A 12,680-nucleotide genomic window follows, 5' to 3' on the forward strand; every position below is an offset into this window, starting at 1 on the left:
TGTTAGCTCGATTACTTGTTGGTTATTACTGCATTGTCGGAACTAGAAGCACAAGCATTTCGCTACACTCGCACGAACATCTGCTAACCATGTGTATGTGACAAAAAACATTTGATTTGATTTGATTTGTCTGTATTGTAGTGGTAGTGTCTGTATTGTAGAGCTAGTGTAGTGTCTGTATTGTAGTGGTCGTGTCTTTATTGTAGTGGTAGTGTCTGTATTGTAGTGGTAGTGTCTGTATTGTAGTTGAATGTCTGTTTTGTAGTGGTAGTGTCTGTATTGTAGTGGTTGTGTCTGTATTGTAGTGGTAGTGTCTGTATTGTAGTGGTAGTGTCTGTATTGTAGTGGTAGTGTCTGTATTGTAGTGGTAGTGTCTGTATTGTAGTGGTAGTGTAGTGTCTGTATTGTAGTGGCAATGTCTGTTTTGTGGTCTAGTGTCTGTATTTTAGTGGTAGTGTAGTGTCTGGATTGTAATGGTAGTGTCTATATTGTAGTGTGTGTGTCTGTATTGTAGTGGAAGTGTAGTGTCTGTATTGTAGTGGTAGTGTAGTGTCTATATTGTAGTGGTAGTGTAGTGTCTGTATTGTAGTGGTAGTGTCTGTATTGTAGTGGTGGTGTCTGTATTGTAGTGGTAGTGTCTGTATTGTAGTGGTAGTGTCTGTTTTGTAGTGGTAGTGTCTGTTTTGTAGTGGTAGTGTAGTGTCTGTAGTATAGTGGTAGTGTCTGTATTGTAGTGGTAGTGTAGTGTCTGTTTGAAGTGGTTATGTCTGTATTATAGTGGTAGTGTCTGTATTATTGTGGCAGTGTCTGTATTGTAGTGGTAATGTCTGTATTGTAGTGGTAGTGTAGTGTCTGTAGTATAGTGGTAGTGTCTGTATTGTAGTGGTAGTGTCTGTATTGTAGTGGTAGTGTCTGTATTGTAGTGGTAGTGTCTGTATTGTAGTGGTAGTGTAGTGTCTGTATTGTAGTGGTAGTGTCTGTATTATCATGGTAGTGTCTGTATTATCATGGTAGTGTCTGTATTATCATGGTAGTGTCTGTATTGTAGTGGTAATGTCTGTGTTGTAGTGGTAGTGTCTGTATTGTAGTGGTAGTGTCTGTATTGTAGTGGTAGTGTCTGTATTGTAGTCGTAGTGTCTGTATTGTAGTCGTAGTGTCTGTATTATCATGGCAGTGTCTGTATTATCATGGTAGTGTCTGTATTGTAGTGGTAGTGTCTGTATTGTGTTGGTAGTGTCTGTATTGCAGTGGTAGTGTAGTGTCTGTATTGCAGTGGTAGTGTAGTGTCTGAATTTTAGTGGTAGTGTCTGTATTGTAGTGGTAGTGTAGTGTCTGTTTTGAAGTGGTAGTGTCTGTATTGTAGTGGTAGTGTCTGTATTTTAGTGGTAGTGTCTGTATTGTGTTGGTAGTGTCTGTATTGCAGTGGTAGTGTAGTGTCTGTATTGCAGTGGTAGTGTAGTGTCTGTATTTTAGTGGTAGTGTCTGTATTGTAGTGGTAGTGTAGTGTCTGTTTTGAAGTGGTAGTGTCTGTATTATCATGGTAGTGTCTGTATTGTAGTGGTAGTGTAGTGTCTATATTGTAGTGGTAGTGTAGTGTCTGTATTGTAGTGGTAGTGTCTGTATTGTAGTGGTAGTGTAGTGTCTGTATTGTAGTGGTAGTGTAGTGTCTGTAATGTAGAGGAAGTGCCTGTATTATTGTGATAGTGTCTGTATTGTAGTGGTAGTGTCTGTATTGTAGTGGTAGTGTCTGTATTGTAGTGGTAGTGTCTGTATTGTAGTGGTAGTGTCTTTTTTGTAGTGGTAGTGTCTGTTTTGTAGTGGTAGTGTAGTGTCTGTAGTATAGTGGTAGTGTAGTGTCTGTATTGTAGTGGTAGTGTTTGTATTGTAGTGGTAGTGTAGTGTCTGTATTGTAGTGGTAGTGTCTGTATTGTAGTGGTAGTGTCTGTATTGTAGTGGTAGTGTCTGTATTGTAGTGGTAGTGTCTGTATTGTAGTGGTAGTGTCTTTTTTGTAGTGGTAGTGTCTGTTTTGTAGTGGTACTGTAGTGTCTGTAGTATAGTGGTAGTGTAGTGTCTGTATTGTAGTGGTAGTGTAGTGTCTGTATTGTAGTGGTAGTGTAGTGTCTGTATTGTAGTGGTACGGTCTGTATTATTGTGGTAGTGTCTGTATTGTAGTGGTAAGGTCTGTATTGTAGTGGTAGTGTCTGTATTGTGTTGGTAGTGTCTGTATTTTAGTGGTAGTGTCGTGTCTGTATTGTCGTGCAAGTGTAGTGTCTGTATTATAGTGGTAGTGTCTGTATTGTAGTGGTAGTGTCTTTATTGTAGTGGTAGTGTAGTGTCTGTAGTATTGTGGTAGTGTCTGTATTGTAGTGGTAGTGTCTGTATTGTAGTGGTAGTGAAGTGTCTGTTTTGTAGTGGTAGTGTCTGTATTGTAGTGGTAGTGTCTGTATTGTAGTGGTACTGTCTGTACTGTAGTGGTAGGTGTCTGTATTGTAGTGGTAGGTGTCTGTATTGTAGTGGTAGTGTCTGTATTGTAGTGGTAATGTCTGTATTGTAGTGTCTGTATGTTAGTGGAAGTGTCTGTATTGTAGTGGTAGTGTCTGTAATGCAGTGGTAGTGTAGTGTCTGTAATGCAGTGGTAGTGGTAGTATCTGTATTGTAGTGGTAGTGTCTGTATTGTAGTGGTAGTTGTCTGTATTGTAGTGGTAGGTGTCTGTATTGTAGTGGTAGTGTCTGTATTGTCGTGGTAGTGTAGTGTCTGTATTGTAGAGGTTTTGTCTGTATTATCGTAGTAGTGTCTGTATTGTAATGGCAATGTCTGTTTTGTAGTCTAGTGTCTGTATTGTAGTGGTAGTGTAGTGTCTGTATTGTAGTGGCAATGTCTGTTTTGTAGTCTAATGTCTGTATTTTAGTGGTAGTGTAGTGTCTGTATTGTAGTGGTAGTGTCTGTATTGTAGTGTTTGTGTCTGTATTGTAGTGGAAGTGTAGTGTATGTATTGTAGTGGTAGTGTAGGGTCTGTATTGTAGTGGTAGTGTCTGTATTGTAGTGGTAGTGTCTGTATTGTAGTGGTAGTGTCTGTATTGTCGTGGTAGTGTAGTGTCTGTATTGTAGTGGTAATGTCTGTTTTGTAGTGGTAGTGTCTGTATTGTAGTGCTAGTGTAGTGTCTGTATTGTAGTGCTAGTGTCTGTATTGTAATGGAAGTTTCGTGTCTGTATTGTAGTGGAAGTTTCGTGTCTGTATTGTAGTGTAGTGTCTGTATTGTAGTGGTAGTGTCTGTATTGTAGTGGAAGTTTCGTGTCTGTATTGTAGTGTAGTGTCTGTATTGTAGTGGTAGTGTCTGTATTGTAGTGGTAGTGTTGTATCTGTATTGTAGTGGTAGTGTAGTGTCTGTATTGTCATGGTAGTGTCTGTATTGTAGTGGTAATGTCTGTTTTGTAGTGGTAGTGCCTGTATTGTAGTGGTAGTGACTGTATTGTTTTGGTAGTGTCTGTATTGTAGTGCTAGTGTAGTGTCTGTATTATAGTGGTAGTGTCTGTATTGTAGTGGTAGTGTCTCTATTGTAGTGGTAGTGTAGAGTCTGTTTTGTAGTGGTAGTGTCTGTATTATGGTGGTAGTGTCTGTATTGTAGTGGTACTGTCTGTATTGTAGTGTAGTGTCTGTATTTTAGTGGTAGTGTCTTTATTGTAGTGGTAGTGATGTGTGTATTGCAGTGGTAGTGTAGTGTCTGTATTGCAGTGGAAGTGTAGTGTCTGTATTGTTGTGATAGTGTCTGTATTGTAGTGGTAGTGTCTGTATTGTAGTGGTAGGTGTCTGTATTGTAGTGGTAGGTGTCTGTATTGTAGTGGCAGGTGTCTGTATTGTAGTGGTAGTGTAGTGTCTGTTTTGTAGTGGTTGTGTCTGTATTGTAGTGGTAGTGTCTGTATTGTAGTGGTAGTGTCTGTATTGTAGTGGTAGGTGTCTGTATTGTAGTGGTAGGTGTCTGTATTGTAGTGGTAGTGTGGTGTCAATTTTGTAGTGGTAGTGTCTGTATTGTAGTGGTAGTGTCTGTATTTTACTGTAGTGTCTGCCTTGCAGTGGTAGTGTAATGTCTGTATTGTTGTGGTAGTGTCTGCATTGTAGTGGTAGTGTCTGTATTGTAGTGGTATTGTCTGTATTGTAGTGGTATTGTCTGTATTGTAGTGGTAGTGTCTGTATTTTAGTGGTAGTGTAGTGTCTGTATTGTAGTGGTAGTGTCTGTATTGTAGTGGTACTATAGTGTCTGTAGTATAGTGGTAGTGTCTGTATTGTAGTGGTAGTGTCTGTATTGTAGTGGTAGTGTCTGTATTGTAGTGGTAGTGTAGTGTCTGTATTGTAGTGGTAGTGTAGTGTCTGTAATGTAGAGGAAGTGCCTGTATTATTGTGATAGTGTCTGTATTGTAGTGGTAGTGTCTGTATTGTAGTGGTAGTGTCTGTATTGTAGTGGTAGTGTCTGTAGTATAGTGGTAGTGTAGTGTCTGTATTGTAGTGGTAGTGTTTGTATTGTAGTGGTAGTGTAGTGTCTGTATTGTAGTGGTAGTGTAGTGTCTGTATTGTAGTGGTAGTGTCTGTATTGTAGTGGTAGTGTCTGTATTGTAGTGGTAGTGTAGTGTCTGTATTGTAGTGGTAGTGTAGTGTCTGTATTGTAGTGGTAGTGTAGTGTCTGTAATGTAGAGGAAGTGCCTGTATTATTGTGATAGTGTCTGTATTGTAGTGGTAGTGTCTGTATTGTAGTGGTAGTGTCTGTATTGTAGTGGTAGTGTCTGTAGTATAGTGGTAGTGTAGTGTCTGTATTGTAGTGGTAGTGTCTGTATTGTAGTGGTAGTGTCTGTATTGTAGTGGTAGTGTCTGTTTTGTAGTGGTAGTGTAGTGTCTGTAGTATAGTGGTAGTGTAGTGTCTGTATTGTAGTGGTAGTGTTTGTATTGTAGTGGTAGTGTAGTGTCTGTATTGTAGTGGTAGTGTAGTGTCTGTATTGTAGTGGTAGTGTAGTGTCTGTATTGTAGTGGTAGTGTAGTGTCTGTATTGTAGTGGTAGTGTAGTGTCTGTATTGTAGTGGTAGTGTAGTGTCTGTATTGTAGTGGAAGTGTCTGTATTATTGTGGTAGTGTCTGTATTGTAGTGGTAGTGTCTGTATTGTAGTGGTAGTGTCTGTATTGTAGTGGTAGTGTCTGTATTGTAGTGGTAGTGTAGTGTCTGTTTTGTAGTGGTTGTGTCTGTATTGTAGTGGTAGTGTCTGTATTGTAGTGGTAGTGTCTGTATTGTAGTGGTAGGTGTCTGTATTGTAGTGGTAGGTGTCTGTATTGTAGTGGTAGTGTGGTGTCAATTTTGTAGTGGTAGTGTCTGTATTGTAGTGGTAGTGTCTGTATTTTACTGTAGTGTCTGCCTTGCAGTGGTAGTGTAATGTCTGTATTGTTGTGGTAGTGTCTGCATTGTAGTGGTAGTGTCTGTATTGTAGTGGTATTGTCTGTATTGTAGTGGTAGTGTCTGTATTTTAGTGGTAGTGTAGTGTCTGTATTGTAGTGGTAGTGTCTGTATTGTAGTGGTACTATAGTGTCTGTAGTATAGTGGTAGTGTCTGTATTGTAGTGGTAGTGTCTGTATTGTAGTGGTAGTGTCTGTATTGTAGTGGTAGTGTAGTGTCTGTATTGTAGTGGTAGTGTAGTGTCTGTAATGTAGAGGAAGTGCCTGTATTATTGTGATAGTGTCTGTATTGTAGTGGTAGTGTCTGTATTGTAGTGGTAGTGTCTGTATTGTAGTGGTAGTGTCTGTAGTATAGTGGTAGTGGTAGTGTTTGTATTGTAGTGGTAGTGTAGTGTCTGTATTGTAGTGGTAGTGTAGTGTCTGTATTGTAGTGGTAGTGTCTGTATTGTAGTGGTAGTGTCTGTATTGTAGTGGTAGTGTAGTGTCTGTATTGTAGTGGTAGTGTAGTGTCTGTATTGTAGTGGTAGTGTAGTGTCTGTATTGTAGTGGTAGTGTAGTGTCTGTAATGTAGAGGAAGTGTCTGTATTATTGTGGTAGTGTCTGTATTGTAGTGGTAGTGTCTGTATTGTAGTGGTAGTGTCTGTATTGTAGTGGTAGTGTCTGTATAGTGTAGTGGTAGTGTAGTGTCTGTATTGTTGTAGTAGTGTAGTGTCTGTATTGTAGTGGTAGTGTCTGTATTGTGGTGGTAGTGTCTGTTTTGTAGTGGTAGTGTAGTGTCTGTAGTATAGTGGTAGTGTAGTGTCTGTATTGTAGTGGTAGTGTAGTGTCTGTATTGTAGTGGTAGTGTAGTGTCTGTATTGTAGTGGAAGTGTCTGTATTGTAGTGGTAGTGTAGTGTCTGTATTGTAGTGGTAGTGTAGTGTCTGTATTGTAGTGGTAGTGTAGTGGTAGTGTAGTGTCTGTATTGTAGTGGTACGGTCTGTATTATTGTGGTAGTGTCTGTATTGTAGTGGTAAGGTCTGTATTGTAGTGGTAGTGTCTGTATTGTGTTGGTAGTGTCTGTATTTTAGTGGTAGTGTCTGTATTGTAGTGGTAGTGTCTGTATTGTAGTGGTAGTGTCTTTTTTGTAGTGGTAGTGTCTGTTTTGTAGTGGTAGTGTAGTGTCTGTAGTATAGTGGTAGTGTAGTGTCTGTATTGTAGTGGTAGTGTTTGTATTGTAGTGGTAGTGTAGTGTCTGTATTGTAGTGGTAGTGTAGTGTCTGTTTTGTAGTGGTACTGTAGTGTCTGTAGTATAGTGGTAGTGTAGTGTCTGTATTGTAGTGGTAGTGTAGTGTCTGTATTGTAGTGGTAGTGTAGTGTCTGTATTGTAGTGGTACGGTCTGTATTATTGTGGTAGTGTCTGTATTGTAGTGGTAAGGTCTGTATTGTAGTGGTAGTGTCTGTATTGTGTTGGTAGTGTCTGTATTTTAGTGGTAGTGTCGTGTCTGTATTGTCGTGCAAGTGTAGTGTCTGTATTATAGTGGTAGTGTCTGTATTGTAGTGGTAGGTGTCTGTATTGTAGTGGTAGGTGTCTGTATTGTAGTGGTAGGTGTCTGTATTGTAGTGGCAGGTGTCTGTATTGTAGTGGTAGTGTAGTGTCTGTTTTGTAGTGGTTGTGTCTGTATTGTAGTGGTAGTGTCTGTATTGTAGTGGTAGTGTCTGTATTGTAGTGGTAGGTGTCTGTATTGTAGTGGTAGGTGTCTGTATTGTAGTGGTAGTGTCGTGTCTGTATTGTAGTGTAGTGCCTGTATTGTAGTGGTAGTGTCTGTATTGTAGTGGTAGTGTCTGTATTGTAGTGGTAGGTGTCTGTATTGTAGTGGTAGGTGTCTGTATTGTAGTGGTAGTGTAGTGTCTGTTTTGTAGTGGTAGTGTCTGTATTGTAGTGGTAGTGTCTGTATTGTAGTGGTAGTGTCTGTATTGTAGTGGTAGGTGTCTGTATTGTAGTGGTAGTGTGGTGTTTGTATTGTAGTGGTAGTGTCTGTATTGTAGTGGTAGTGTCTGTAGTGTACTGTAGTGTCTCTACCTTGCAGTGGTAGTGTAATGTCTGTATTGTTGTGGTAGTGTCTGCATTGTAGTGGTAGTGTCTGTATTGTAGTGGTAGTATCTGTATTGTAGTGGTAGTGTAGTGTCTGTAGTATAGTGGTAGTGTAGTGTCTGTATTGTAGTGGTAGTGTAGTGTCTGTATTGTAGTGGTAGTGTAGTGTCTGTATTGTAGTGGTAGGTGTCTGTATTGTAGTGGTAGGTGTCTGTATTGTAGTGGTAGTGTAGTGTCTGTTTTGTAGTGGTAGTGTCTGTATTGTAGTGGTAGTGTCTGTGTTGTAGTGGAAGTGTCTGTATTATTGTGGTAGTGTCTGTATTGTAGTGGTAAGGTCTGTATTGTAGTGGTAGTGTCTGTATTGTGTTGGTAGTGTCTGTATTTTAGTGGTAGTGTTGTGTCTGTATTGTCGTGCAAGTGTAGTGTCTGTATTGTAGTGGTAGTTTCTGTATTGTAGTGGTAGTGTCTGTATTGTAGTGGTAGTGTCTGTATTGTAGTGGTAGTGGCTGTATTGTAGTGGTAGTGTCTGTATTGTAGTGGTAGTGAAGTGTCTGTTTTGTTGTGGTAGTGTCTGTATTGTAGTGGTAGTGTCTGTATTGTAGTGGTACTGTCTGTGTTGTAGTGGTACTGTCTGTATTGTAGTGGTAGGTGTCTGTATTGTAGTGGTAGGTGTCTGTATTGAAGTGGTAGTGTCTGTATTGTAGTGGTAATGTCTGTATTGTAGTGTAGTGTCTGTATTGTAGTGTAGTGTCTGTATGTTAGTGGAAGTGTCTGTATTGTAGTGGTAGTGTCTGTATTGTAGTGGTAGTGTAGTGTCTGTATTGTAGTGTTGTGTCTGTAATGCAGTGGTAGTGTAGTGTCTGTATTGCAGTCGTAGTGTAGTGTCTGTATTGTTGTGGTAGTGTCTGTTTTGTAGTGGTAGTATCTGTATTGTAGTGGTAGTGTCTGTATTGTAGTGGTAGTTGTCTGTATTGTAGTGGTAGTGTAGTGTCTGTATTGTAGTGGTAGTGAAGTGTCTGTTTTGTAGTGGTAGTGTCTGTATTGTAGTGGTAGTGTCTGTATTGTAGTGGTAGGTGTCTGTATTGTAGGTGTAGGTGTCTGTATTGTAGTGGTATGTGTCTGTATTGTAGTGGTAGTGTCTGTATTGTAGTGGTAATGTCTGTATTGTAGTGTAGTGTCTGTATGTAGTGGTAGTGTCTGTATTGTAGTGGTAGTGTCTGTATTGTAGTGGTAGTGTAGTGTCTGTATTGTAGTGTTGTGTCTGTATTGCAGTGGTAGTGTAGTGTCTGCATTGCAGTGGTAGTGTAGTGTCTGTATTGTTGTGGTAGTGTCTGTTTTGTAGTGGTAGTATCTGTATTGTAGTGGTAGTATCTGTATTGTAGTGGTAGTTGTCTGTATTGTAGTGGTAGTGTCTGTATTATCGTGGTAGTGTCTGTTTTGTAGTGGTAGTGTAGTGTCTGTAGTATTGTGGTAGTGTATATATTGTAGTGGTAGTGTCTGTATATTAGTGGTAGGTGTCTGTATTTTAGTGGTAGTGTAGTGTCTGTTTTGTAGTGGTAGTGTCTGTATTGTAGTGGTAGTGTAGTGTCTGTAGTATTGTGGTAGTGTATATATTGTAGTGGTAGTGTCTGTATATTAGTGGTAGTGTCTGTATTGCAGTGGTAGTGTAGTGTCTGTATTGTAGTGGTAGTGTCTGTATTGTAGTGGTAGTGTCTGTATTGTAGTGGTAGTGTCTGTATTGTAGTGGTAGTGTCTGTATTGTAGTGGTAGTGTAGTGTCTGTATTGTAGTGGTAGTGTAGTGTCTGTATTGTAGTGGTAAGGTCTGTTTTGTAGTGGTAGTGTAGTGTCTGTAGTATAGTGGTAGTGTCTGTATTGTAGTGGTAGTGTCTGTATTGTAGTGGTATGTGTCTGTATTGTAGTGGTAGTGTCTGTATTGTAGTGGTAATGTCTGTATTGTAGTGTAGTGTCTGTATGTTAGTGGTAGTGTCTGTATTGTAGTGGTAGTGTCTGTATTGTAGTGGTAGTGTAGTGTCTGTATTGTAGTGGTAAGGTCTGTTTTGTAGTGGTAGTGTAGTGTCTGTAGTATAGTGGTAGTGTCTGTATTGTAGTGGTAGTGTCTGTATTGTAGTGGTATGTGTCTGTATTGTAGTGGTAGTGTCTGTATTGTAGTGGTAATGTCTGTATTGTAGTGTAGTGTCTGTATGTTAGTGGTAGTGTCTGTATTGTTGTGGTAGTGTCTGTTTTGTAGTGGTAGTGTCTGTATTGTAGTGGTAGTATCTGTATTGTAGTGGTAGTATCTGTATTATCGTGGTAGTGTCTGTTTTGTAGTGGTAGTGTAGTGTCTGTAGTATTGTGGTAGTGTCTATATTGTAGTGGTAGTGTCTGTATTTTAGTGGTAGTGTAGTGTCTGTTTTGTTGTGGTAGTGTCTGTATTGTAGTGGTAGTGTAGTGTCTGTAGTATTGTGGTAGTGTATATATTGTAGTGGTAGTGTCTGTATATTAGTGGTAGTGTCTGTATTGCAGTGGTAGTGTAGTGTCTGTATTGCAGTGGTAGTGTAGTGTCTGTATTGTAGTGGTAGTGTCTGTATTGTAGTGGTAGTGTCTGTATTGTAGTGGTAGTGTCTGTATTGTAGTGGTAGTGTCTGCATTGTAGTGGTAGTGTCTGTATTGTAGTGGTAGTATCTGTATTGTAGTGGTAGTGTAGTGTCTGTAGTATAGTGGTAGTGTAGTGTCTGTATTGTAGTGGTAGTGTCTGTATTGTAGTGGTAGTGAAGTGTCTGTATTGTAGTGGTAGTGTCTGTATTGTAGTGGTAGTGTCTGTATTGTGGTGGTACTGTCTGTGTTGTAGTGGTACTGTCTGTATTGTAGTGGTAGGTGTCTGTATTGTAGTGGTAGGTGTCTGTATTGTAGTGGTAGTGTTTGTATTGTAGTGGTAATGTCTGTATTGTAGTGGTAGTGTAGTGTCTGCATTGTAGTGGTAGTGTAGTGTCTGTATTGTAGTGGTAGTGTAGTGTCTGTATTGTAGTGGCTGTATTGTAGTGGTAGTGTCTGTATTGTAGTGGTAGTGTCTGTATTGTATTGGTAGTGTCTGTATTATAGTGGTAGTGTCTGTATTGTACTGGTAGTGTCTGTATTATCGTGGTAGTGTCTGAATTGCAGTGGTAATGTAGTGTCTGTATTGCAGTGGTAGTGTAGTGTCTGTATTGCAGTGGTAGTGTAGTGTCTGCATTGTAGTGGTAGTGTAGTGTCTGTATTGTATTGTAGTGGTAGTGTCTGTATTTTAGTGGTAGTGTCGTGTCTGTATTGTAGTGGTAGTGTCTGTATTATAGTGGTAGTGTCTGTATGTTAGTGGAAGTGTCTGTATTGTAGTGGTAGTGTCTGTATTGTAGTGGTAGTGTAGTGTCTGTATTGTAGTGTTGTGTCTGTAATGCAGTGGTATTGTAGTGTCTGTATTGCAGTGGTAGTGTAGTGTCTGCATTGTAGTGGTAGTGTAGTGTCTGTATTGTAGTGGTAGTGTCTGTATTGTAGTGGTAGTGTAGTGTCTGTATTGTAGTGTTGTGTCTGTAATGCAGTGGTATTGTAGTGTCTGTATTGCAGTGGTAGTGTAGTGTCTGCATTGTAGTGGTAGTGTAGTGTCTGTATTGTAGTGGTAGTGTCTGTATTGTAGTGGTAGTGTAGTGTCTGTATTGTAGTGTTGTGTCTGTAATGCAGTGGTATTGTAGTGTCTGTATTGCAGTGGTAGTGGTAGTGTCTGTATTGTAGTGGTAGTGTCTGTATTGTATTGGTAGTGTCTGTATTATAGTGGTAGTGTCTGTATTGTAGTGGTAGTGTCTGTATTGTAGTGGTAGTGTAGTGTCTGTATTGTAGTGTTGTGTCTGTATTGCAGTGGTAGTGTAGTGTCTGCATTGCAGTGGTAGTGTAGTGTCTGTATTGTTGTGGTAGTGTCTGTTTTGCAGTGGTAGTATCTGTATTGTAGTGGTAGTATCTGTATTGTAGTGGTAGTTGTCTGTATTGTAGTGGTAGTGTCTGTATTATCGTGGTAGTGTCTGTTTTGTAGTGGTAGTGTAGTGTCTGTAGTATTGTGGTAGTGTATATATTGTAGTGGTAGGTGTCTGTATATTAGTGGTAGGTGTCTGTATTTTAGTGGTAGTGTAGTGTCTGTTTTGTAGTGGTAGTGTCTGTATTGTAGTGGTAGTGTAGTGTCTGTAGTATTGTGGTAGTGTATATATTGTAGTGGTAGTGTCTGTATATTAGTGGTAGTGTCTGTATTGCAGTGGTAGTGTAGTGTCTGTATTGTAGTGGTAGTGTCTGTATTGTAGTGGTAGTGTCTGTATTGTAGTGGTAGTGTCTGTATTGTAGTGGTAGTGTAGTGTCTGTATTGTAGTGGTAGTGTAGTGTCTGTATTGTAGTGGTAAGGTCTGTTTTGTAGTGGTAGTGTAGTGTCTGTAGTATAGTGGTAGTGTCTGTATTGTAGTGGTAGTGTCTGTATTGTAGTGGTATGTGTCTGTATTGTAGTGGTAGTGTCTGTATTGTAGTGGTAATGTCTGTATTGTAGTGGTAATGTCTGTATTGTAGTGTAGTGTCTGTATGTTAGTGGTAGTGTCTGTATTGTAGTGGTAGTGTCTGTATTGTAGTGGTAGTGTCTGTATTGTAGTGGTAGTGTAGTGTCTGTATTGTAGTGGTAAGGTCTGTTTTGTAGTGGTAGTGTAGTGTCTGTAGTATAGTGGTAGTGTCTGTATTGTAGTGGTAGTGTCTGTACTGTAGTGGTATGTGTCTGTATTGTAGTGGTAGTGTCTGTATTGTAGTGGTAATGTCTGTATTGTAGTGTAGTGTCTGTATGTTAGTGGTAGTGTCTGTATTGTTGTGGTAGTGTCTGTTTTGTAGTGGTAGTATCTGTATTGTAGTGGTAGTATCTGTATTGTAGTGGTAGTATCTGTATTATCGTGGTAGTGTCTGTTTTGTAGTGGTAGTGTAGTGTCTGTAGTATTGTGGTAGTGTCTATATTGTAGTGGTAGTGTCTGTATTTTAGTGGTAGTGTAGTGTCTGTTTTGTAGTGGTAGTGTCTGTATTGTAGTGGTAGTGTAGTGTCTGTAGTATTGTGGTAGTGTATATATTGTAGTGGTAGTGTCTGTATATTAGTGGTAGTGTCTGTATTGCAGTGGTAGTGTAGT

General features: G+C 39.6%; 1 protein-coding gene across 1 annotated transcript in view; it reads right to left on the reverse strand.

Moving 5' to 3' along the window:
• Positions 1 to 12,680, reverse strand: part of map3k15 (mitogen-activated protein kinase kinase kinase 15) — a 66,420-nt gene that overhangs the window by 47,139 nt on the left and 6,601 nt on the right. The window lies entirely within an intron of this gene.

The sequence above is a fragment of the Oncorhynchus gorbuscha genome, linkage group LG12 (genome assembly GCF_021184085.1).
Source record: "Oncorhynchus gorbuscha isolate QuinsamMale2020 ecotype Even-year linkage group LG12, OgorEven_v1.0, whole genome shotgun sequence".
Lineage (NCBI taxonomy): Eukaryota > Metazoa > Chordata > Actinopteri > Salmoniformes > Salmonidae > Oncorhynchus > Oncorhynchus gorbuscha.